Below are 24,456 nucleotides of genomic sequence, written 5' to 3'. Positions count from 1 at the left end.
TAACCAGCATAAACCTGTGGCATATACCACCACCCATGAGCGGTATGTTCCCCCTGTGTATGTCATTTCTGACCCTACCTTTAGAGCACCTGTCATGGTCGGGGTGCCTTATGAGATTGACCAATACGCCGAGATAGAGAGAGAACCCAGTCGTAAGGAAGAAGAGTCTGTATCTGAGCAGTTACAAATGTTAAGAAAGCAAATGAAAAGTCTCCAAGTTGCCTGGGGAAGCGAATGTTTGGATTATGAGGATTTGTGTATTCATCCAGATGTGGATATGCCAGCAGGATACAAACCCCCAAAGTTCGATATCTTCGATGGGATGGGGGAACCTCATGCACATTTGAGGGCATATTATGACAAATTAGTCAGAGTTGGGAGGAACGAGAAGCTAAGGATGAAATTATTTATAAGAGGTTTGACGGGAGAAGCATTTACCGGGTATACCCGACAGGACTGACGAAATTGGAGAACTTGGCAAAATATGGCAGAAGACTTCATTAATCATTTTCGATTCAATATAGAGATCACTCCTGATCAGTTTGCACTGGTGAACCTGCAGAAAAAACCATCTTAGTCGTTCCAAGAATATGCAAGACGGTGGAGGTCGGAGGCTGCCAGAGCACAACCTCTGTTGGACGACAGTGAACTAACCAAGTATTTCATCATAGCCCGGGAGGGAATATACTTTGAAAAGATGATGGGAATGATGGGTCAAAAGTTCCCCGAGCTAGTCAAGATGGGAGATCTCTTAGAAGATGGCATAAAATCGGGCAAGGTACAATCCATGGCAGCACTAGAAGCGGCGACAAGGCCATCCATTCAGGGTCAATTGGTAGCGGAAAAAAGAAGAAAGATGAGGTCTCAGCAGTCACCCCTTACTACCAAACTAACCTAACTCACGGAAGCAACTTTTATTCCTCAAATAACCACTTACCACCACCCACTTACGCTCCAGTCTATAATACCCAACCATATTACTACCCTCAATCACAATACAATCTCCTTGAGCTAGCAACAACCAAAGCCCACAACGGCCATATGCTCCTGTCCAAACCACTACTCATTAGAACCGACCTGTTTATGCACCACACCCTCGTCCCAACATTGAAGAAAGGGGTCCTAGAACTCATACCCTGATTGTTGAGCCTCTGGCCCAATTGTTCAAAAGGTTGAGAAGAGCAGTATTGATACACCCAGTCGAGGGAAGGGTTCCTAAACATCCCTCCAAATATTTTGATGCCACTAAAAGATGCATGTATCATTCCAATGTACCTGGACACGATACTAAAGACCGTTTCAAGTTGAAAAATGAGATTGAAACTCTGATCAAGAGCAGAGCCATTCAGTGCACTCCGGCACCACCTAATGTGAATCGCAACCCACTTCCAAATCACCGAAACTAGGGAGCTAACATGATCACATTAGACAAAGAATATGATCTGAAGGGAACAATTGTCACTATAGGGAATACAGAAGCCGCAAGGATCCCTTCTCAAAAGGCTCCAATCATTATAGTACAACTAAGGCCTACAGTGATGGTTCAAACCTATCTACAGCAGCCCGCCGATGCTACCCAAGACGAAGAAGATCAGGAGTACAAAACCATCCCATGGACATACCAGCAAAAGGGAAAGTCCAAAATAACAGACTCTGTCGCAGCCCATGGTATGATTAGGTCTGGGAGATGCTACGCCCTTGAAGATGTCAATTGAGGAATTTTGAAAAGAGAATAAATTCCAAGGAGGAACATAAGAGACCCGGAATCCGTTGAGCATTGGAAAAGAATGTCAAGCAAAGAGTATTCTGTGGAAGAGCAAATGTAGAAAACTCCAACATAGATATATATCACAGATCTATTAATGAGCTATGACAGTCATAAGGACTCTTTGTTCAAAGTACTAAGTTGGGTAAGTGTACCAAGTAACACCACTAGCGAGGTGTTGGCTACGACAATTGGGAAAATGGTCGAAGCAAACATGATCACTTTCAGAAGAGAAGAACTTCCTGTTGAATGCGCAAATCACAACAAGGCTCTTCACATTACTGTCAAATACAGAGATAAAGTGGTGTCTCGAGTGCTGGTCGATGGAGGATCAGGAGTCAACATTTGTCCGCTCTCCACCCTGCGAGAGTTGGGAATTCATTTGAGAGAAGTCAACGAAAGCCACGTAAGGGTGAGAGCCTTTGATGGTTCACAAAAGGATGTTATTGGAGAAATTTATCAAGCTTTGAAAATCAGACCGATTGATTTTATGGTGTTGTTCCAAGTGATGTACATCTCCTCTTCCTACAATTTACTGCTGGGCAGGCCTGAATACATATAAAAGGGGCCGTGCCGTCTACTTTGCACCAATGCATAAAATTCGAGTGGGGATGCCAAGAGATCGTGGTTCATGGTGAATGGAGTCACTCTGCCTATTTGGAGCATGCTGTTCCATTCATTGAAGGTCTAGACGGAGTTGCCTTCCACGCTATGGAAATCACGCAGACTACTGAGATGGAGAAGACTGAACAAAATTTGGGAATGGTGTCACCGTATATATCCAAGATGGATATGAGGGAGATGATGAAATATGGTGTCACGCCCCAAACCTGGGGGGCAAGACCGGCACCCGATGCCTCACCTATCCTTGCGTACCATCTTGCGACTAAGGGACTCTGAACATATAATGTCATACTTTGGTCATGAGCCACATTGCAAGATAATTTGTGAATGCTGACTAAACATTAATATAAAGCTGGGCTGACAAGGCCGTCATAACTACTACAGCTGGCAAACCAACAAAATATACATACAAGGCTTACAAGCCCAACATACTGCACTAACTAACAAGATATGTCTACAAGCCTCTACTGATGGATGTAGTGTGATCGGAACAGGGCCCCAACCTATCCATAACATATATATATATATATATATATATATATATACATATATACACAAGATGTACGTAAAAATCTAGACCTGGCAACTCCGAAGGATGCAGAGCTTACCAATAAAGCTGAACTCAGGAAACACCTACTGAAGAGGTCTACTTGTCTATCGGTCTGAACCTACACGCATGAAATGCAGCGTCCCCGGCAAAAGGGGCGTCAGTACGAAATAATGTACCGAGTATGTAAGGCAACCGAATAACTGAAAGCTGAAACTGAACTGATAATATAATAACTGAAAGTAACTGGGAGTCAAAGATTATCTGAAGATATGCTTACCTGCTGATACTAACTCAACTATCTCAATATAGTAAGTAAAATAGTTATCCGGCCTTATAGGGCTCGGTATATATAATTGCTCTGCCGTAGTAGGCTCGCTCATAGGTGCTCGGCCATACTAGGCTCTGTATCTCGGCCATTCTGGGCTCGCTCATAGGCGCTCGACCACAGTAGGCTCGGTATATAACTTACCATCTGATCAGATGTTGCCCAATAGGGGTCTTCCCACCGACTATAACTCGATGGTGGTGGAAATGCTGTAATACTATATATATATATATATATATATATATATATATATATATGAACCTCCTCTCTCTTGACTGGAAGAAGACAATACTCAATTGAATATAAAGCCCCGATAATGGAAAATACTGTAATTTATGAGACTAGGATTATGTACATAAGTTCAGGAATATGAACTTCTCTTTATGCCTCGTTATCAAACTCATGTAGTTACGAGATCATGCCAAAATGAAGGAAGGGATTAGCCTTAACATACATGGAGTAGGGAAAAATCCGTATGATATTCTTGAGAAAGATTGCACCATACTCCCTTGTAATTGCAAAATCTCACGTTGCTTAAGATGCTATGAAATCTTGTCGAATTTCCATGAAATCTTGTTGAATTTCCATGAAATCTTGTTGAATTTCCATGAAATCTTGTTGAATTTGTTGAAGATGCTAAAATTCTCACGTTACTAAGTTAGATAGTCCTTCTAAGTAAGTTGAAATTGGAAGATCTTCATGTTACTTAGAATGTCTCTTAAGTTTTTTTTATGTCTTATATATGGAGGTGGGCCCCACTTTATGTGGTGGCTTAACCACATAATCCATAATGACTTAATCTTGCCACCTAATCTATAATGACTTAAGAGTCATAAGGTTTGGGGTGCTGCCACATTTTTTTGGGGGGTGTTTAATCTTATCCCATAATTTCTTAGTTAATTAGGTAATATCCCGTTACCCAATAATTGACCAATTACTCACATAATTAAGAATTATCTCAACTTACTTAAAATACTACTCACTTTTAATATACCTTATACACCTTACTATCATGGTCATATAGTACCTTGTATGGCACTAATCCATAAATACGGGATATTGTAGCTTCGACCGTATTTTATCTCAAAATATCAAACTTCGACGAAATTTATTTCTTTGATTTGCTTACCCTCTCACCTTCACAAATTTACTCGTCACTTGTTTGAAATAGCATAATACTTATAATCTCCAAATAATCTTGTCCTTGAACTGATGTCAATTATCTTACGACAAATTCAACGTACAATACTACACGGTATAATATTATCGTAATATAATACTGCGGAGCGTAACATCGACGTAATACTGCGGGGCATAACATCATTCCCCCCTTTGGAACATTCGTCCTCGAATGTTGACTAATGCATTTATCGGTCTCTTAACTGGATGGCTCTTACGAATGGTTTTAATACTGTTCTTGCCATTTAGGCAACTGTTCTATGAATAAATCCAAAGGCCAGGGCATTCCCCCCTTTAGGCCTCTTTCTCACACCACGACTCGTGGTCGGATTCCTTCCAATCTTGTAACTGTTGCTACCTTTTATCATGCAGCCTGTACGACTCTGTCTTTGTAAATGCGCCTATGCGACTCTTTTCTCTTTTTTTTGCCTCCAGCTTTTAGCCAATCTCTAGGCCTCACTTTGTAAATATATACAGAGCTTAATAAGATGTCCCTCTGGGCATCTATAGGTATACTGAAGTTCTTCGCTCGGTACTTTGTCGAACTTACGAATATTGTTATATCTTATTTCATAGACCTAGTTATTCATCCGTATGACTTTACTGCATCTAGGTTGGTCATACTTTACCATAACTCTTACCTTGGTTTTATTATTATCGAAGTCTGCTACCCAATTCCAGGTTACTCTCTCGCTTCTTATCATAGATGTATAAATCTAAGTCCTTTAATGCTTCCTCGTTACTGTTTATCTTAAGAATGACAGCCTACTCTCATCTCATACTTTGTATCTCTTATCCATCCATTATTTATTCACCTCAATATTGATCTATAATCTACCATTGATAACTTGACCTTTTATGTAACACTGCCGCTAGGGCTTACGTCTCATCGGGGAATATCTGAAATGATTAGATTGATCCACCTAGGGGCGATACTATACTTCCATAACTGTATTTTATAGCATCCCAATGTGACTCACCTTACATGGGTATTTTAATCCCGTACAATTCATGAAATCCTCTTCAAGTCATTACTCAATTGAAGGCCCAATCGTCATCCTTTATCTATCACAATCACACCCTCATTCTACTACTAGGGCAGCATTCCATCTCTTCTAAATGCTACTAGTCTTAGACTCCTTTGAGGTTATTCAGGCTATACTGAGTTTTCTATAACTTAGAGAAACCATCAGCTCTTCTTGTTTTCTTGGGCTTAATCCCGAGGACTTATCCCTTTTCGTCACCTTCTCACTCGCCTTTTCTTATCCTTACTCCTGTCTTCCTAAAACCTTGTCGCTCTACCATACTTTAGCTTGCGACTTACACATATCCATTTATACTACTCGCAACCTTCCTTCAACTTGCTTGCACCATAGATTTCCTTGAGTCATTCTGGAACATCAAACGAGATATCACATCGTCTCAAACTCTTCTTTACTCTCTTAACTAGACCTCTCGATACCTAGAAACCATAGACTGGAAGGTATGCCACTGACGACGCTGCTATCATTCCTGGATACTGAATCCTAGCGCTTCTAGCCTTCTATCTGAAATATGGACTATTCACAACCTTCCTTTACCTTACTTGCCTTAAAATTCTCGCATCACATATTTTATCTCTTTCATAACCTTCCTTCCACATAGGTACAATTTACATCCACAACTTGAAGCTCTATTATAATACTTGCACCTTTGGTGCATACACAATCCGGCGGGAGCTTCATACTGACTTCTTATGAGGCTGGTACTTCTTCTAACTGTCTTTATCGTAAAGCCATTATAGAATATGGTTGTTGTACTATCTCTCTTGTACCTCTGATATTAGAGTAAGTCTGCAATATTCTTTATCACGATTTCTATAATTTTTTGTGTCTAATAATCAGACTCCTGATTTATTTGGTCGATGTAACTCTTTAGTTCCCTCTTCCTTCTGATCAGCCTTCACGTAGGCTTGAGCTATCTTCCGATCTGCAGCTCCTGATATTAGTTATTACTTTAGCCTTCCATGGGCGCTATAGAATATCCATGATACAATCTTCTAACAATTCAATCCTTAGTTTATACCCTGGGCTCAATTCTTTCTTTTAACTTATACCGGAGTCTTCTATTGCTTTATGAATGTCAAAATATATGCTACATGGATAATATTCCGGAATCGTAAGTGCGTTCATGGCATAACTAACTCTGGATCACTGATCGAATAAATCCTTTCGTTCCTTCTCAACTTTCTTTAAACGTAGGCAATTACTTTTCCTGGTGTTTTTGCCCCCTTGTTTCTTGCATACTTAACTTATCTTAGTGCCCATACATATTTTAATTCCATACCACTCATATGATCTTGAATATCACTTCTGATTTTTACTTCCTGTCTGTTAGACACGGTAGGTTCCACTTTCTTATGGAGTGCATACAACGTTGTTGTAAGACTGTTGTTATAATATCACTTCCTCTTTAGGTCACTGAGCTTAGGTCGAAGCCTTCTTCCTTACTTTCTCAGCTAGTGTTTCATTGTAGTACTTAGGGAGGACCCTCTGATTCTTGCAAGGCTGCGAGCTTATTACATCGTTTACCCGGCGGAATTTTTGATGTTCTTTCTTACTTGTAATTATCCTTACTTACTTACCTTCATGCCCTTATTCTCTTAGGGTTGATTTTAAGCTGATATTTTGATTGTCTTCCCAGTGGCACTCTCTTTTACCTCCGTAACACTCATACGGTACCTTTAACTACCCCAACTCTCATCTTAATATTTCTCAAGGTTACGATGTCATATTTGTGAGACTGAATTTACTATATTGGGTTTTACTATGTTTATCTTGCACGATCTGCTGATTCATCTGTAACCACCTGTATAGCCATAACTAGGCTCTTCCTGAGTTAACTGCTAACTACTCTATGGCCCATTCTCATATCAATATTCCACGTAATCTTTCTTGGGTTATTCCTTTTGTCTTAACTTACCTCTCGCACTAGCTCCTTATTTATCAAAAACATCCCGGGCACGAACCCTTACTTCCTCTCCTTGACGTCGTGCTTGCATAATATTCTTGAATTATAGCATATCTGTAGGATTTGAATAAGTGCGATCTCATCCCTTTCTCATTTTTATCGCATTCTTCCTTTACCATTCCATAGTTACTAGAACCGCTTAATTCCGACTTAATGCCACATCACTCCATACTCCCCCCTTTTGGGGAGTACATTGATTTAGTGCTACGATAATCTATGTATAGATGTTTTACCTCTTCATATTTGGCATCTTTTCACATTATCGATGACCCTTACTCACCTCGGGGTAATCCTTCTGTACCAAGGATAATAAATTTCCTTATTCGCGAGGGTGACACTTAGTATAACTGGCACATACGGTCCCTTAAGCTGAACTTTGCTCACATTGCTTGTTTTAGGGAAGCGTCTTCCTGAATGACCATTCTCTGAATTTCTCATGAATCTACTTCTGTTGTCCATTATATTATCGCCGGAACGAAATCTGGACTTCTTATGACGTCGACCATTATCAAATCATTCAGTCCCTAATTCATGTTTAGTTTATCTTGTTCACCAGCCCATACTGATTTCTATTACTCTGGGTCAGACTTTTCCTTCTGGTAGTCGTGTTGGAGTCACAAACTTATTTCTCGAAATGAGGATATGACTTTATGGTCTATACTCTTTTATTGTCTCAAGGCCTGTCACCTCTCGGCTTTTCATTCACTTGACTATAGACTCTGTAATACTGTCATCTTTTGATCTACCGTTGTCATCCATGTATCATATCTTACTCATAATTCTTCATTAACTCTTTTCTTATTTCCCGCTAACATTTATGTCTATCACTTTATTCTGAAAACTCGAACAAGAAATTCTTTTTCTTTTAGCTCCCCTTTGCTCCATCCAGTGGCTCTTCGGGTTTCTTAATGTTCTCGCTCTACTAGGGACACGAGCCACACTAAGGTAATATTTATCCCTTCCAAGCTTTCAGTGCCTATCTTTTGAAATTTTTTGATGATGCTAGTATTCACATCTAATTGTAATATTCTAGAGTGCACCATCTGGGTGCCTCACAAGGAGATCTATTAGCACCTTTGTAATATCCTTCGGAAATGTCAACTAACACAAACAATCCATTCACTATTTTGGGTTACTCTAACCCCAGCCGGATCCAAATATCCCGTCCTTTTCTTAAACTACACCTGTTAGCCCCCAGTAGGGTATAACTGAGATGGGTGTGGCCAATTATACATACCTCTGTTACTGTTGAAGGTAACTCATAATGCTTATATTTTTCTGCCGGAGTTGAAAATACCGATAATCTTCATTAACTAGGTACCTCGTACCATTCTCATCTTGCTCCTTTTACTTGTTGAAGCGTGTATCTATCTTTTGAATCTCTCATTGCCTTTCACCATAGGGGTGGATAGATATTATTTGCCTTAAGGATCCTTATCAAGAGGCTTAGTACACACATGATCTACTAAAGACCTTACATTTACTCATCATAAGCATCATGCAAAATCGAGTTCCTGTGACTCAACTCTTTCATAGCTGCCTGCAATCTCTTACCAACCGTCTTTCTAGATGTAGGCATTATCGTATTATGAATACGATAGAGTTTAGGAAATTGAGTTATTACAACTGAGCTATACCACACGATCTAGAGTAAGAAGAAAGACTGACAGTCCTAAATGCCCTGTAGCCTCCTGCTTATAAGTGTGGTGCATAACACACCCATAAACAAGACTCTACTAGACACGACTTGTAGACTCCCTAGGACAGAACTGCTCTGATACCACTTCTGTCATGCCCAGAACCTGGGTGGCGAGACCGGCACCCGGTGCCTCACCTATCCTTGCATACCAACTTGCGACTAAGGGACTCTGAACATATAATGTCATACTTTGGCCATGGGCCACATTGCAAGACAATTTGCAAATGCTGACTAAACATCAATATAAAGCTGGGCCGACAAGGCCGTCATAACTACTACAGCTGGAAAACCAACAAAATATACATACAAGGCTTACAAGCCCAATATACTGCACTAACTGATATGATATGTCTACAAGCCTCTACTGATGGATGTACTGTGATCAGAACAGGGCCCCGACCTATCCATAACATATATATATACACATATATACACAAGAGGTACGTAAAACTCTAGACCCGGAACTACGAAGGACGTGGAGCTTACCGATCAAGCTAAACCCGGGCAACACCTACTGAGGAGGTCTACTCGTTAGTCTGTCTGAACCTGCACGCATGAAATGCAGCGTCCCCGGCAAAAAGGACGTCAATATTAAATAATGTACCGAGTATGTAAGGCAACCGAATAACTGAAAGCTATAACTGAACTGATAATATAATAACTAAAAGTAACTGGGAGTCAAAGATAATCTGAAGATATGCTTACCTGCTGATACTGACTCAACTCTCTCAATATAGTAAGTAAAATAGCTGTCCGACCTTATAGGGCTCGGTATATATAACTGCTCTGCCATAGTAGGCTCGCTCAAAGGTGCTCGGCCATACTAGGCTCTGTATCTCGGCCATTCTGGCTCTCTCATAGGCGCTCAGCCACAGTAGGCTAGGTATATAACTTACCATCTGATCAGAGGTTGCCCAATAGGGGCCTGCCCACCGATTATAGCTCGATGGTGGTGAAAATACTGTAATAATGTATATATATATAGAACCTCCTCTCTCTTGACTGGAAGAAGATAATACTCAATTGAATATAAAGTCCCGATAAGGGAAAATACTGTAATTTATGAGACTAGGATAATGTACATAAGTTCAGGAATACAAATTTCTTTTTATGACTCGATATCAAACTCATGTAGTTATGAGATCATGCAAAAATGAAGGAAGGGCTTAGCCTTAACATGCCTAGAGTAGGGAAAAATTCGTATGATATTCTTGAGAAAGATTGCACTGTACTCCCTTGTAATTGCAAAATCTCACGTTCCTTTAGATGCTATGAAATCTTGTCGAATTGCCATGAAATCTTGTTGAATTTGTTAAAGATGCTAAAATTCTCACGTTACTAAGTTAGAGAGGCCTTCTAAGTAAGTTGAAATTGGATGATCTTCACGTTACTTAGAATGTCTCTTAAGTTTTGATATATCTTATATATGGATGTGGGCCCCACTTTATGTGGTGGCTTAACCACATAATCCATAATGACTTAAATCTTTCCACCTAATCTATAATTATTTAAGAGTCATAAGGTTTGGGGTGCTGCCACGTTTTTGGGGGGTTTAATCTTATCCTACAATTTCTTAGTTAATTAGGTAATATCCCGTTACCCAATAATTGACCAATTACTCACATAATTAAGAATTATCTCAACTTACTTAAAATACTACTCACTTTTAACATACCTTATACACCTTACTATCATGGTCATATAGTACTTTGTATGGCACTAATCCATAAATACAGGGTATTGTAGCTTGGACCGTATTTTATCTCAAAATGTCAAACGTCGACGAAATTCATTTCTTCGATTTTCTTACCCTCTCACCTTCACAAATTTACTCGTCACTTGTTTGAAATAGCATAATACTTATAATATCCAAATAATCTTGTCCTTGAACTGATGTGAACTATCTTACGACAAATTCAACGTACAATACTATAGTGTATAACATCGTCGTAATATAATAATGTGGAGCGTTAGGAACAAGGTTGGGAGCCAAGTCAGATGGAATCACAGAGCCAATTGAATACAATGGGCAGAAAGGAAGGGCTGACATAGGATATCAGCCTCTGAAAGGGAAAGCTCGCACTGTTAGCTCCGGGAAAAAGGTTTTTGTGATAGAGCATGTTGCAAGTCCGGGACAAAGGTTTTTGTGATAGAGCATGTTGCAAGTCCGGGACAGAGTTCAGCACCCGAAGATGATATCATCAACGGGATGGGAAAGTTATTCGTGAATATGATTGAAGAATGCTGTGAAGGAACTGACATCAAGACACCGACTATCAGGGATGCCAAACCAGGGGAAGAGCTGCAGAATTGGACCGCCAGTCTTGGTAGTGTGGAACTGTAAAAGTTTTCTTTTGAAAAGAGCACGGTCAATTCAGTCTTGTACTGTGTCTGCACCCTTTTGTCATTTGCCTCTTGTGAACTCTTAAGACGTTCCCCTTTTGATGAAATAAAAGAATTATTTTCCTAAATATCGCAACTTTGTTTTACTGCTTTATTTATACCTAGATTTCCTTTTCAGTAATCAAACCGATAACAAACCGCGTTCCACGATTATGACATGGAACGAAACTACTGAGTGCAACAACCCAGATTATGAGGAATATGACGAGAGTATGATGCGAGACAATCTCCCGCAGGAGATCGAGCAACTTGAGAGTCATAAGAATCCCAATCTCGAAGAAGCGAAGAAGATGTAAAAGGAACCAGAATCAACATTCACCTAGAAGCCGAGTAGAAGGAAAAAATGACTGAGCTCCTCCGATAGTACGTCGACGTGTTTGCATGGTCTTATGATGAAATGTTAGGATTAAGCACCGACATTGTCTCGCATCGACTATCCACTGACCCTACCAGACCGCCGGTCAAGCAGAAGCCCAGGAAGTTCAAACCTGATTGAAGTCTGAGGATAAAAGAATAAGTGACCAAACAGATAGAAGCCAATGTAGTAAGGGTCACCAACTATCCAAGCTGGTTGGCAAACATCGTCCCAGTGCCCAAGAAGGATGGAAAGATCAGAATATGTGTGGACTACTGAGATCTCAACAAAGTTAGTCCAAAGGACGATTTCCACCTGCCAAATATCCACATCCTCATCGACAATTGCGCGAAGCATGAACTACAGTCATTTGTGGATTGTTTTGCTAGAGACCATCAAATCATAATGCATGATGAAGACGCAGAGAAGACAACTTTCACCACGCCTTGGGGAGTCTACTATTATAGAGTTATGCCGCTCGGTCTCAAGAACGCCGGCGCCACTTACATGAGGGCCATGGCAACCTTCTTTCACGATATGTTTCATAAGGAGATTTATATATATATGTGGATGATGTCATCATGAAGTCTTGAAAGAGTTCAGAGCACTTGGACAACTTGAGGTAATTTTTCGAATGCCTGCGAAGGTACAGTTTGAAGTTAAACCCAGCAAAGTGTGTGTTGGGAGTTCCCGTTGGGAAACTATTGGGTTTCATTGTAAGCAAGAAGGGGATAGAACTGGATGATTCAAAAATCAAGGCCATGTAGGAATTACCACCACCAAAGAGCAAGAAAGATGTCATGAGTTTCCTGGGCAGACTAAATTACATGAGTCTTTTCATAGCCCAGTCCACGGTAATCTATGAACCCATTTTCAAGTTGCTGAAGAAGGATGCTGCCACAAAATGGACGAAGGAGTGCCAGAAAGCCTTCGACAAAATCAAAGAGTATCTTTCAAACCCGCCAGTGTTGGTTCCCCCCGAACTAGGGAAACCATTGTTGCTCTATTTGTCAGTCTTGGACAACGCCTTCAGTTGTGTGTTGGGGCAGCATGACGAAACTGGGAAAAATGAGCAAGCCATCTACTACTTAAGCAAGAAGTTCACGCCATGCAAGGCCTAGTATACCCTAATAGAACGCACTTGTTGTGCCCTAACTTGAATTGCTCAGAAGCTAAGGCATTATATGTTAGCGTACACCACGCATCTGATATCTCAGCTCGACCCGCTCAAGTACATTTTTCAGAAGCCAATGCCTACCGGGAAGCTAGCCAAATGGCAAATTCTCCTCAGCGAATTTGACATTGTGTACATAACTCGAAAGGCTATCAAAGGGAAAACTTTAGCTGACCAACTCGCCGAGAATCCAGTGGATGGAGGTTACGAATCGCTTACCACATATTTCCCCGATGAAGAAGTACTATTTTCCGGGAAGGATATTGCAGAATCATACCTCGGGTGGAGAATGCTTTTCGATGGAGAAATTTCAAAGGAGTCGGAATTGGGGCAGTCCTGATTTCGGAATCTGGACAACACTATCGAGCATCGGCAAAGATAAGATTTCCTTGTACCAATAATATGGCTGAATACGAGGCGTGCATCCTTAGAATCCGAATGGCAGTCGACATGAACATCAAAGAGCTTTTGGTCATAGGAGATTCTGATTTGTAGACTCACCAAGTCCAAGGAGAATGCTCCACAAAGAATCTTAAGATACTACGATACTTGCACTGCGTGAAGGAGCTGTGGAAGAAGTTCACAAAGATTGAGTTCAAGCACGTTCCCAGAATTCAAAACAAGTTCGCCGACGCCTTTGCAACCTTATCATCTATGATTCAGCATCCAGACAAGAACTATATCGACCCTATCAAGGTAGAGATCAGGGATCAACATGCCTATTGCTTCCATGTAGGTGAAGAACCCGATGGTAAACCATGGTATCATGACATCAAGAAATTCTTTCCAACCATAGAATACCTGGATAATTCTACTAATGGTCAAAGCAAGCCCTCAGGAGGTTGGCAAACCACTTCTTCCTTGATGGAGAAGTCTTGTACAGGAAGACTCCACACTTAAGTTTGCTAAGATGTGTAGACGCCACTGAAGCAACCAGGCTGTTGGAAGAAATACATGCATAGACGTGCGGACCCCACATGAACGGGGTCACATTAGCTAAGAAAATTTTGAGAGCTGGATACTTTTGGATGACTATGGAAAGCGACAGTATCCGATACGTGCAGAAGTGTCACCAGTGCCAGATTCAAGGGATTTCATCCTATCACGCCCTGACCTCGGGGAGCATGACTGGCACTCAACCGAGATACCCCGGTCAAGCAAGCCTACTTGATGCCTTTTACCCAACCTTACCGATGAACAATTTAAGAACCAATAATAAGAGATAGACATGAGAAGAGTCAAGTTCTTCACATTCTTTTCCATTACTCAAAGGATATTCATTTACAATTTTTAAAATATCACAAATTCATATTTATGAGAGAAAATATGTTTGCCAAAATACCAACACTTCTAGTTCATTTCCCAACATTGAAAACCACCCACAACATGTCTACGGAGCCTCTAAGTACAACAGAAGAGTAATATGGAAGTGCTGGCGACAAGGCCCCAGTTATACCTCAAAATATAAAGTACAACATCAAGTGAAATTAGGCTCGGAACAGAGTAGGGCTCACCCAAAACCTGCTGAATAAAGAGTAACTGCTAACAAGTACCAAAGCTGCCCGCTGACGAACTACCTGCATCTATTGAAGATGCAGCGCCCCCGACAAAAGGGACGTTAGTACATGTGGAATAGTACTAGTATGTAAAGCTAAATGTCCTATTTCAAAATAGAATGCCAATAAAAAAGCGAATAATCATGAAAGCAGCAAATAACATTCAATGATACCCAAATGCCAAGTTAAAACATAACAATTTTCAAAATACAAAAGTAATATTATTCCTTTTGGTTGGGAGATCATTAGCACCGATATACCACCATGTTTTTAACACGAAATCCTATCTCGGCCTGATAGGCTAAGTCGTCTCTCCACGAACAATATGGATTGGCATGTGATGAGAAAGAAAGAAAGGTGTTACCAATAGTAGGAACTACCATGCACACAACATGGCATCCGATCACCACCCGATCGGCTAGGTCGTCTCCCTACATATATCGTGTAAGTCGACATCAAATCCAAGTCTATTAACAATCTCATCCCAATCAAGGGGAATAATCTCAATACATCAATCTCATCCCAAATAAGGGAAATAATGACAATCAACTCCTAGACTGGCACGTGTTGTTTCGGGTGTGGGCCTTACGACCCACCCTTCCTCGGTTCAACAATAATACTCCCAAAAACATTTTGTTTGCACATAAGGGAAATAGAAGTACAAATATATTCACCTCATAACCTTTCATACTACATATAGCTTCATTGGTGCTTTCAACCATTCAAAGCATCATTATTTCCTTGGCTCCATTGGCCATACGTATGATACTTCATTCATGGCACGTTGGTCGTATTTCATATTCCATACTTTCATTTATTTACTTTCAAGGATAATTATCATAAACATCAACATATAGAGTATTCCGGAAATCACAACTTTAGGTTCATTAGTAATGAAGGTTTTAAACACAATAGATTCCTTTCCAAAGAATAGAGCAAAATGACTAGAAATTGAAGCACAAGTTAAAATCATAAATGAGTGATACACCACTTATTCTTGAAATACTTTTTCCTGAAAAGGTCAATACACAATTTTAACTCATTAGTATGTAAGAACTCAAATCACATTGGAAATATTTATAAAGGACAGCATGGTGATTTATGAATGAAATACGAATTTAACTCAAATGCACTAGTTACAACAACCATGGCCACATTTTATATCTCACTCTCAGTTCTTTCACTTCCAAACATTATCATAGGTTATCAACAATTAAGGGAATTTGGAATCAATACCTCAAACATGTATACGAGCAATATGAGTTTTAAGCACAATGGGTTTTCTTTCCAAGTTAAGCATAATAGACTTTTATTTGAAACACTAGTTAAAGTGATAACTTTATAATACATCACCCTTACTTGAACTCATTCTTGAAAGAGATCATGATAAGATAGGAGCAATTGGAACACATTTTGAGTACATATATCTTTCAACACAACACTTGTTTAGAATAATCAAATTTATTAGGAACAACCTGTAACATGGGATTTAGGAACTTGGGTCAACCATACTTGAAACTTACGGGATCATCAGAGAATTTGACTCTAGAGAAATATTTAGCCAACATACGATGCTTGAGCTACCCTTAAGTTACTACAACGTCCCATCACTTCTAGTAATATCAATCTATAGGAAGATAGCAAAAATCGGATAATAATTAAAAGGATTCTCATGGTGTAACTCTCTTAGGAATTTTATCAAACACCTATTATGCAAAATTGACTACGAAGCTCTACAATGGTGATCCCTTCCTCCTTCAACCAATTTCAACAAGACACTACCCAAAATAGATCAACAATCCCACCTACTACCACCTAGTGTCACATGCATGGCCTATCTCCAACTACATAACCTAATTAAACCCATAACACTTGCATGAAGGTATTAGGACAAGGTCTTACCTGGGTATATGATGGTCTAGTGTATGATTGCCTTGAATTATCAAGATTGGGGCAGGGATTGATGATCAATGCACTTGGGGCTCCTTCCTCTCTCTCTAAAGCACTTCTCTCTCTCTCTAAAATATGTGCTTAACTCGGCCAAAATAACCCCAATGTCATTTTATAAGAAATGGGGTCGGGTTATAAAAATATAAAATAGACCCTCGGAACTCAACTTTGTGATCGCAGAGTGGACAACCGAATAGGTATGCGACCTGCAAAATGAACCGCAAAAACGATCCCAAAAACTCTGATGGTCTGGACAGGTCTACGGTAGGTCTGCGGTCCGCAGACCAGTTATGCGGCCGCAAAATGGACCGAAGAATCACCCTTCGAAATTCTTCATGCTAAATCTGCGACGGAAGTACGGACCGCGAAACGGATATGCGATCGCATAATGGACGGTAAAATGACCTTCAAAATTCAACAAATTTTCTACTCAACTCCGCGATGGATATGCGGCCCGCGAAACAGATCTGCGGTTGCAAAAATTATCTACAACCTTCGTACAAATTAGTCTACCTCGGCACCACAAAATCTTAAATTCTTGGGTGAAATTTTATGGGGCCTTAAATCCTACCTCACTTAGGATCATTCGTCCTCGAATGAGGAGTATAGTCCACCCCAAACACCTAAAATAACTCAACTCTTCTTTCTAATATCTCAAGCCCCAAAATTTGACTAACTCCCAAATTTTTCAGAAATTTCGGCAGAGTTTCCCCTCTCTTTGAGCCTATCCACCTGCCAGCAAAATACCAAAACCACTCCTAACAACACATTCACAACTTAACAAAGCATCACAATATATCAATAATACAAATTTCAACATTACCGTCATTATATTATCAAAATCAATATCTGGAGATGAACTGTACATATTTGAATCGTAACACATAGAAAGTACCTTTCGAATCACAACCATTTGCTATACAAACATTTCACGGACTTATCTAACAAGAATTCGCCATAGCATTTCACGGAGGCAATCTCAACTCCCGGACTTATCTAACAAGAATAACATTTAGGTACCTCTCATGAACCAATTATCCATTAACTTCACCTTCAATAGCTTCCACCGGAACGACAGACAAAGGATTTCCAACTACCTTCTTTGACATTGACACATTAAGCACCGGGTTCATGGAGAACAATGATGGGGAAACATCATACTCATAGTTTGACTTATTTCCTTCAGGATTCCATAAGGCCTAATGTGACCACACCTACTTTACCTTTATTAACAATTCACAGAAAATCTTGAGAGTAACCTGTTCACTTTATTCAACTCTAAATCTCTACGCCGAACACAAAAATTAAACCTTTGGCGACCTTCACCAATTATGCTATTATATGCTAGAATGGATATGACCATAGAGTTCCTACCCAATATGTTCGATCATGGAATGATGCTTCTTCTCTGACATGCTGAACCTACTACTATCGGTAGATCTAATATAAGGAAAAACAACGGGGTTCGAGATTGAGCTGGAATTGTTCAGGAATTCATCAATGTGCTGAGTAGGGAATTACAGGAAGTTATATCCAAAGAGATATGGGGGTTACTACCAATAGCGCTGACATGGTTATTCAGTGTGATAACATCATTGGTTATACAAATGGGACCTAGAGTTGCCTAGTAGACATTGACAATGTAAGGACCATATACATGATCTTAAGATGTAAAAAAAGCGAGTCATTTTAGACAAGAGATACATGGGAGGCATGGTTGGAAGGATAAAGATGTTAGCATCAGTTATGATGAGTTATGAAAGGGATAGTGGCAATTGTTTTATTCTATATGTGCCTTGCTCGGCAAAAAAATAAGCCTTAAGGAAAAATAGCCAAGTACGTAACACCAGTTTCCTACTAGAGTGTAGGGAAAATCAGTTTAACTTGGAAGGAGAAGATTCTTGCACCACGAATGCGATAGAGGTTTCAAAGATACATGAAGTTGCATTACACTCCTAACAGTATCTGACACACGAAATCTATGCCACAAGCCCACGGGGTTGAAAAAGAGGTTGAACACTTGGGAGATTATTATCATTCTAACAGCTTAACCCTTCCTGATAGTTGAGCCTATATGAGAGGACTAGAGATACGACAAACTTGTCTTTCAAATCAATATGCTCATGATATGTGCCAGAATTTGAAACACCCACCTGAAGTGGGGAGGGAAAGGTCATGGTAAGGCTACTTGACTTCAACCATACATGAGTGAAACGATGTAGCTAGGACATCATAATATTGGGATTAAATCATGCATGAGTTGGAGAGGTTCTAATGGTTAATATGATGCTCCGAGGAGAAAGGCAAATGATAAACCCCTATCCACCTAGAGAGGTGGAAATGTTAAGGACAGTAAACTCTCCGCGCATGACAATGGCATAGTAAATGATTCTAGAAGCCGAGTGTTTAAAGATAATGGAACCTAGGGAGGTACTATAGAATAATCATGGAAGGTTTGCAAATGTTCATAATGAGTTCGCCATGGATTTTATGACTTGAAAGGTACCCATACGCTACCGAAGGAGGGGAAAAGCATGAGAAGCCGACATGATGCTATGATAACCCCAACAATGCATTCGGTCTTGATGGAGAGCCTATTAAGGATCCTTATGAGAAAGGAAGTGTTCCAACAACGTATAGAAGAATGCGAACTCTCATGGTTATCCAACAAGCATCGGGAAACTAGCACAATAAATTTACTAAGTAAGGAACACAGTCAGAACACGTTGTAGAGATGTAAAGAGAGAACGAACATTTGTTATGAGATGGACATGTTTTTGCAATAATAACTCTCAAACTACAATACCAGGCCACATCATGGGCAACTATAATACTAGGAACAAGGCGAGTTACTTACTGCGGAATGATCTAAGTGGTCATGAAAGTTATATTGAGATGGGCAAATGAAAGATCTTCTTATGATGAATTTATGAAAATCTCAAATTCCTGAAAAACTTTATGAGGACAAGTGACCATTTCCATTGTCATGAGCACGTATGATAGGTGCTAAGATATGCTCTTATGTTACTAGGCCATGAGAATGGTTCATGATAATGTCCACAAAGGGGTAAGGTGATTCCTTAAATCCTATGAGCCACATACATAGGAGAGGGAGACAGAGTGGATCAAGAAGAATCTCAACACTAGGTTGTCTTACATTAGATTCTATACCATGTAGGTAAACATTATGATGGTTCATGCATGAGCACAAGTGAGAAAGTGTTATCTACTTGAATCGGAAGGTCCTATAAGAAATTCATCAAGTATAGTCCTTTGTTGAGAATTTGGGGAAGCAAGTGGGAAGTATTAACCCAGGGTTAGAACTCATTTCAAGGAAATCATTATGGAACTCAATTTCTTAAGAGGTTGTAATTAAGGGAATTTTGATAAAGAGGCTTCACGAATTATGCGTCTTATTCAAAGAGTGGATACATGCAATGTTTTGTGGTTCAGTTTCTTGCTAAGACCATGTTTATGCAGGCTCTTCAATGCAGATGTACATATATTACAAAGAAAAATAATACGGTGTTCATAATGATGTAGCAAGGAGTGACTTACTTATTGACCATAGGTTGACAGGGCAGTACCTTAACTGATTCCCCTCGACTCCACAACCATAACATACATTGGTACCATAGTAACATACCCCCGAATGACATCTCCTATAGTTCACGCAACGAGGATGAGGTGCACTAAACTAATAGACATAAAATGAGTCAAGTGCTTCATATTCTTTTCCATTACTCAAAGGATATTCATTTACAATATTCAATATATCACAAATTCATATTTATGAGAGAAAACATGTTTGCCAAAATACCAACACTTCTAGTTCATTTCCCAACATTGAACACTAACCACAACATGTCTACGAAGCCTCTAAGTACAACAAAAGAGTAATATGGAAGTGCTTGCGACAAGGCCCTGGCTATACCTCAAAACACAAAGTACAACATCAAGTGAAATCAGTCCCGGAACAGAGTAGGGCTCACCCAAAACCTTCTGAATAAAGAGTAACTGCTAATGAGGACCAAAGCTGCCCGCTGACGAACCACCTGCATCTATTGAAGATGCAGCGCCCCCGGCAAAAGGGACGTTAGTACATGTGGAATAGTACTAGTATGTAAAGCTAAATGTCCTCTTTCAAAATAGAATGCCAATAAAAAAAGTGAATATTCATGAAAGCAGCAATTAATATTCAATGATACCCAAATGCCAAGTTAAAACATAACAATTTTCAAAATACAAAAGTAATATTTTTCTTTTCGGTTGGGAGATCATTAGCACCGATACACCACCATGTTTTTAGTACGTAGTCCTATCTCGGCCCGATCGGCTAAGCCGTGTCTCCACGAGCAATGTAGATTGACATGTGATGCGAAGGAAAGAAAGGTGTTACCAAGAGTAGGAACCACCATGCGCGCAACATGGCGTCCGATCACCACCTGACCGGCTAGGTCATCTCCCCACATATGCTGTGTGAGTCGACATCAAAGCCAGGGCTATCAATAATCTCATCCCAATCAAAGGGAATAATCTCAACATATCTATCTCATCCCAAATAAGGGGAATAATCACAATCAACTCCTACACCAACACGTTTGGTTTTGCGTGTGGGCCTTATGACCCACCCTTCCTCGGTTCGCTAATAATACTCCCAAAACCATTTTGTTTGCACACAAGGAAAGCAGAAGTACAAATATATTCACTTTATAACCTTTCACACTATATATAGCTTCATTAGTACTTTTAACCATTCACAACATCATTATTTCCTTGGTTCTATTGGGCATACGTAAGATTCTTCATTCATGGCACGTTGGCCGTATTTCATATTCCACACTTTCATTTCTTTACTTTCAAGGATCATCATCATGAACATTAACATATAGATTATTTTGGAAATCACAACTTTAGGTTCATTACTAATGAAGGTTTTAAACACAATAGATTCATTTCCAAAGAATGGAGCAAAATGACTAGCAATTGAAGCACAGGTTAAAATCATAAACGAGTGATACACCACTTATTCTTGAAATACTTTTCCCCCAAAAGGGCAATACACAATTTCAACTCATTAGTATGTAAGAACTTAAATCACATTGGAAATATTTATAAAGGAGAGCATGGTGATTTGCGATTGAAACACGAATTCAACTCAAATTCACTAGTTACAACAACCATGGCCACATTTTATATCTCACTCTCACTTCTTTCACTTCAAAACATTATCATAGGTTATCAACAATTAAGGTCATTTGGAATCAATACCTCAAACATTTATACAAGCGATATGAGTTTTAAGCACAATGGGTTTTCTTTCCAAGTTAAGCATAATAGACTTTTATTTGAAACACTAGTTGAAGTGATAACGTTTTAATACATCACCCTTACTTGAACTCATTTTCAAAAGAGATCATGTTAAGATAGGAGCAATCGGAACACATTTTGAGTACTTATATCATTTAACACAACACTTGTTTAGAATAATCAAATTTATTAGGAACAACCTGTAACATGGGATTTAGGAAATTGGGTCAACCATACTTGAAACTTACAAGATCATCATGGAATTCGAATCTAGAGAGAAGTTTAGCCAACATACCTTATTTGAGCTTCCCATAAGTTACTACAATGTCCCAACACTTCTAGCAATATCAATCTATAGGAAGCTAGCAAAAATCGGATAATAATTAGAAGGATTCTCATGGTGTAACTCTCTTAGGAATTTTTTCAAACACCTATTATGTAAAATCGATTACGAAGCTATACAATGGTAATCCCTTCCTCTATCAACCAATTTCAACAAGAAACTATCCAAAATAGTTCAACAATTCCACCTACTACTACCTAATGTCACATGGATGGCCGATCTCCAACTCCATAACCTAATTAAACCCATAACAATTGCATGAAGGTTTTAGGACAAGGTCTTACCCGGGTAGATGGTGGTCTAGTGAATGATTCCCTTGAATCTTCAAGATTGGGGAGGGGATTGATGATCAATGCACTTGGGGCTCCTTTCTCTCTCTCTCTGAAGCACTTCCTCTCTCTACAATATGTGTTTAACCCGACCAAAATAACCCCAAAGTCATTTTATAAGAAATGGGGTCGGGTTATAAAAATAGAAAATGGACCTTCCGAACTCAACTCTGTGATCGCCGAGTGGACCGCAGAACAGGTATGCAGCCCGCAAATGAGTTAAATGTAATGGGTTCACCCTGGCCATTCGCCGCCTGGGGCATGGACGTGATTGGACCCATAGATCCTGAAACATCAAACGGACATCATTTCATCTTGGTGGCTATCGACTACTTCACCAAATGGGTCGAGACATCTACTTACAAGGCCGTCATGAAGAAGTTAGTGTAAGAATTTGTCTGAAACAACATCGTCTGCAGATTTTGAATACCAGAGTCCATCATCACTGACAATGCCGCTAACCTCAACAGCGACCTCATGAGAGAAATCTGCGAGAAATTCATAATCATCCACCACAATTCGACACCCTACAGATCGCAAATGAATGGGGCAGTCGAGGCAGCCCAAAAGAATATCAAGAGGATTCTGCGAAAGATAGTGGACAATCACAGACAATGGCATGAGAAACTACCTTTCGCTTTACTAGGTTATTGGACTACCATGAGAACATCCACTGGGAAACGACATACACGTTGGTATATGACACTGTAGCGGTGATACCCGCAGAGGTCGAGATACCGTCCTTAAGAGTCATTCAAGAGGCAAAATTGGAGGACGCAGAGTGGATATGGATCAGAAAGGAACAACTCATGCTCATTGACGAGAGAAGAATGGATTCAGTATGTCATGGCAAACTATATCAGAACAGGATGGCAAGTGCATTTAACAAATGAGTTAAGCCTTGCCGATTCACACTGAGGCAGTTGGTTCTCAAGAAAATCTTTCCCCAACAAGAAAAAGCCAAAGGAATATTTGGCAAGGTCCTTACGTGGTTCACCGAGCACTGTCGGTGGAGCTTTAATTCTGGCATAGATGGATGGAAGAGTCAACATGAAGCCTATCAACTCAGACGCAATCAAGAGATACTATGTCTGAAAACAAATAGAGATAGGGATTTTTGATGTAACAGAACTACGTTCAACCTAACTTCCCACGGAGGGATACGTAAGCTACCTACATAGGGTTCGGTTTCTCTCCCCACTTTCTATTGTAATAGAAAAACCAAATGTCATTTTTATATGTTGTTCAGGAACTACGCTGACTTGATTTCCTCAGAAAGGAATATGTAGGCAATCCTCATTGGATTCAGTCATCTTTTGTAATTGAACTACGTTCCGACCTGATTCCACTTGGATAAAAAGGCTGTTTGAGTTAGACTCAACCATTTTCATTCTTAATATAATCATTTTACATCTGTTGTAATCGAACTACGCTTTGACCTAATTTCATTTTGGATACGTAGGATGTCTGAGTCATGCTCGGTCATTTTTCATCATATTTTATCATCATCCCACGAACTACGTTCAGACCTAATTCCATTTTGGATACGTAGGCAACCTGAAAGGGTTCAGTCATAACCTTAGGAAAGCCTTTGTAATGCATTAGTTCTAATTAGGACACAGTCGCAGTAGGTACCTGCGTTGTCATAGGTGTCATGGAAGATCGACATAAACAAGAAGAAGTTCTCAAAGTAATACGCTCACGTGTGGAAAACCTTTCGTGACATGTCATAATCCGGAATAACGGCATTTGCTTTAAAAGAAACAAGTATTTTCAAAATATTTTCTAATATATATATATATATATATATATATATATATATATATATATATATATATATGTATATATATGTATATGGCAAACCAACACTGTGGTCGATACAAAC

This window comes from Nicotiana tomentosiformis, chromosome 8 (assembly GCF_000390325.3).
Source record: "Nicotiana tomentosiformis chromosome 8, ASM39032v3, whole genome shotgun sequence".
In the NCBI taxonomy this organism is placed as follows: Eukaryota; Viridiplantae; Streptophyta; class Magnoliopsida; order Solanales; family Solanaceae; genus Nicotiana; species Nicotiana tomentosiformis.
This window is presented reverse-complemented; position numbering follows the sequence as displayed.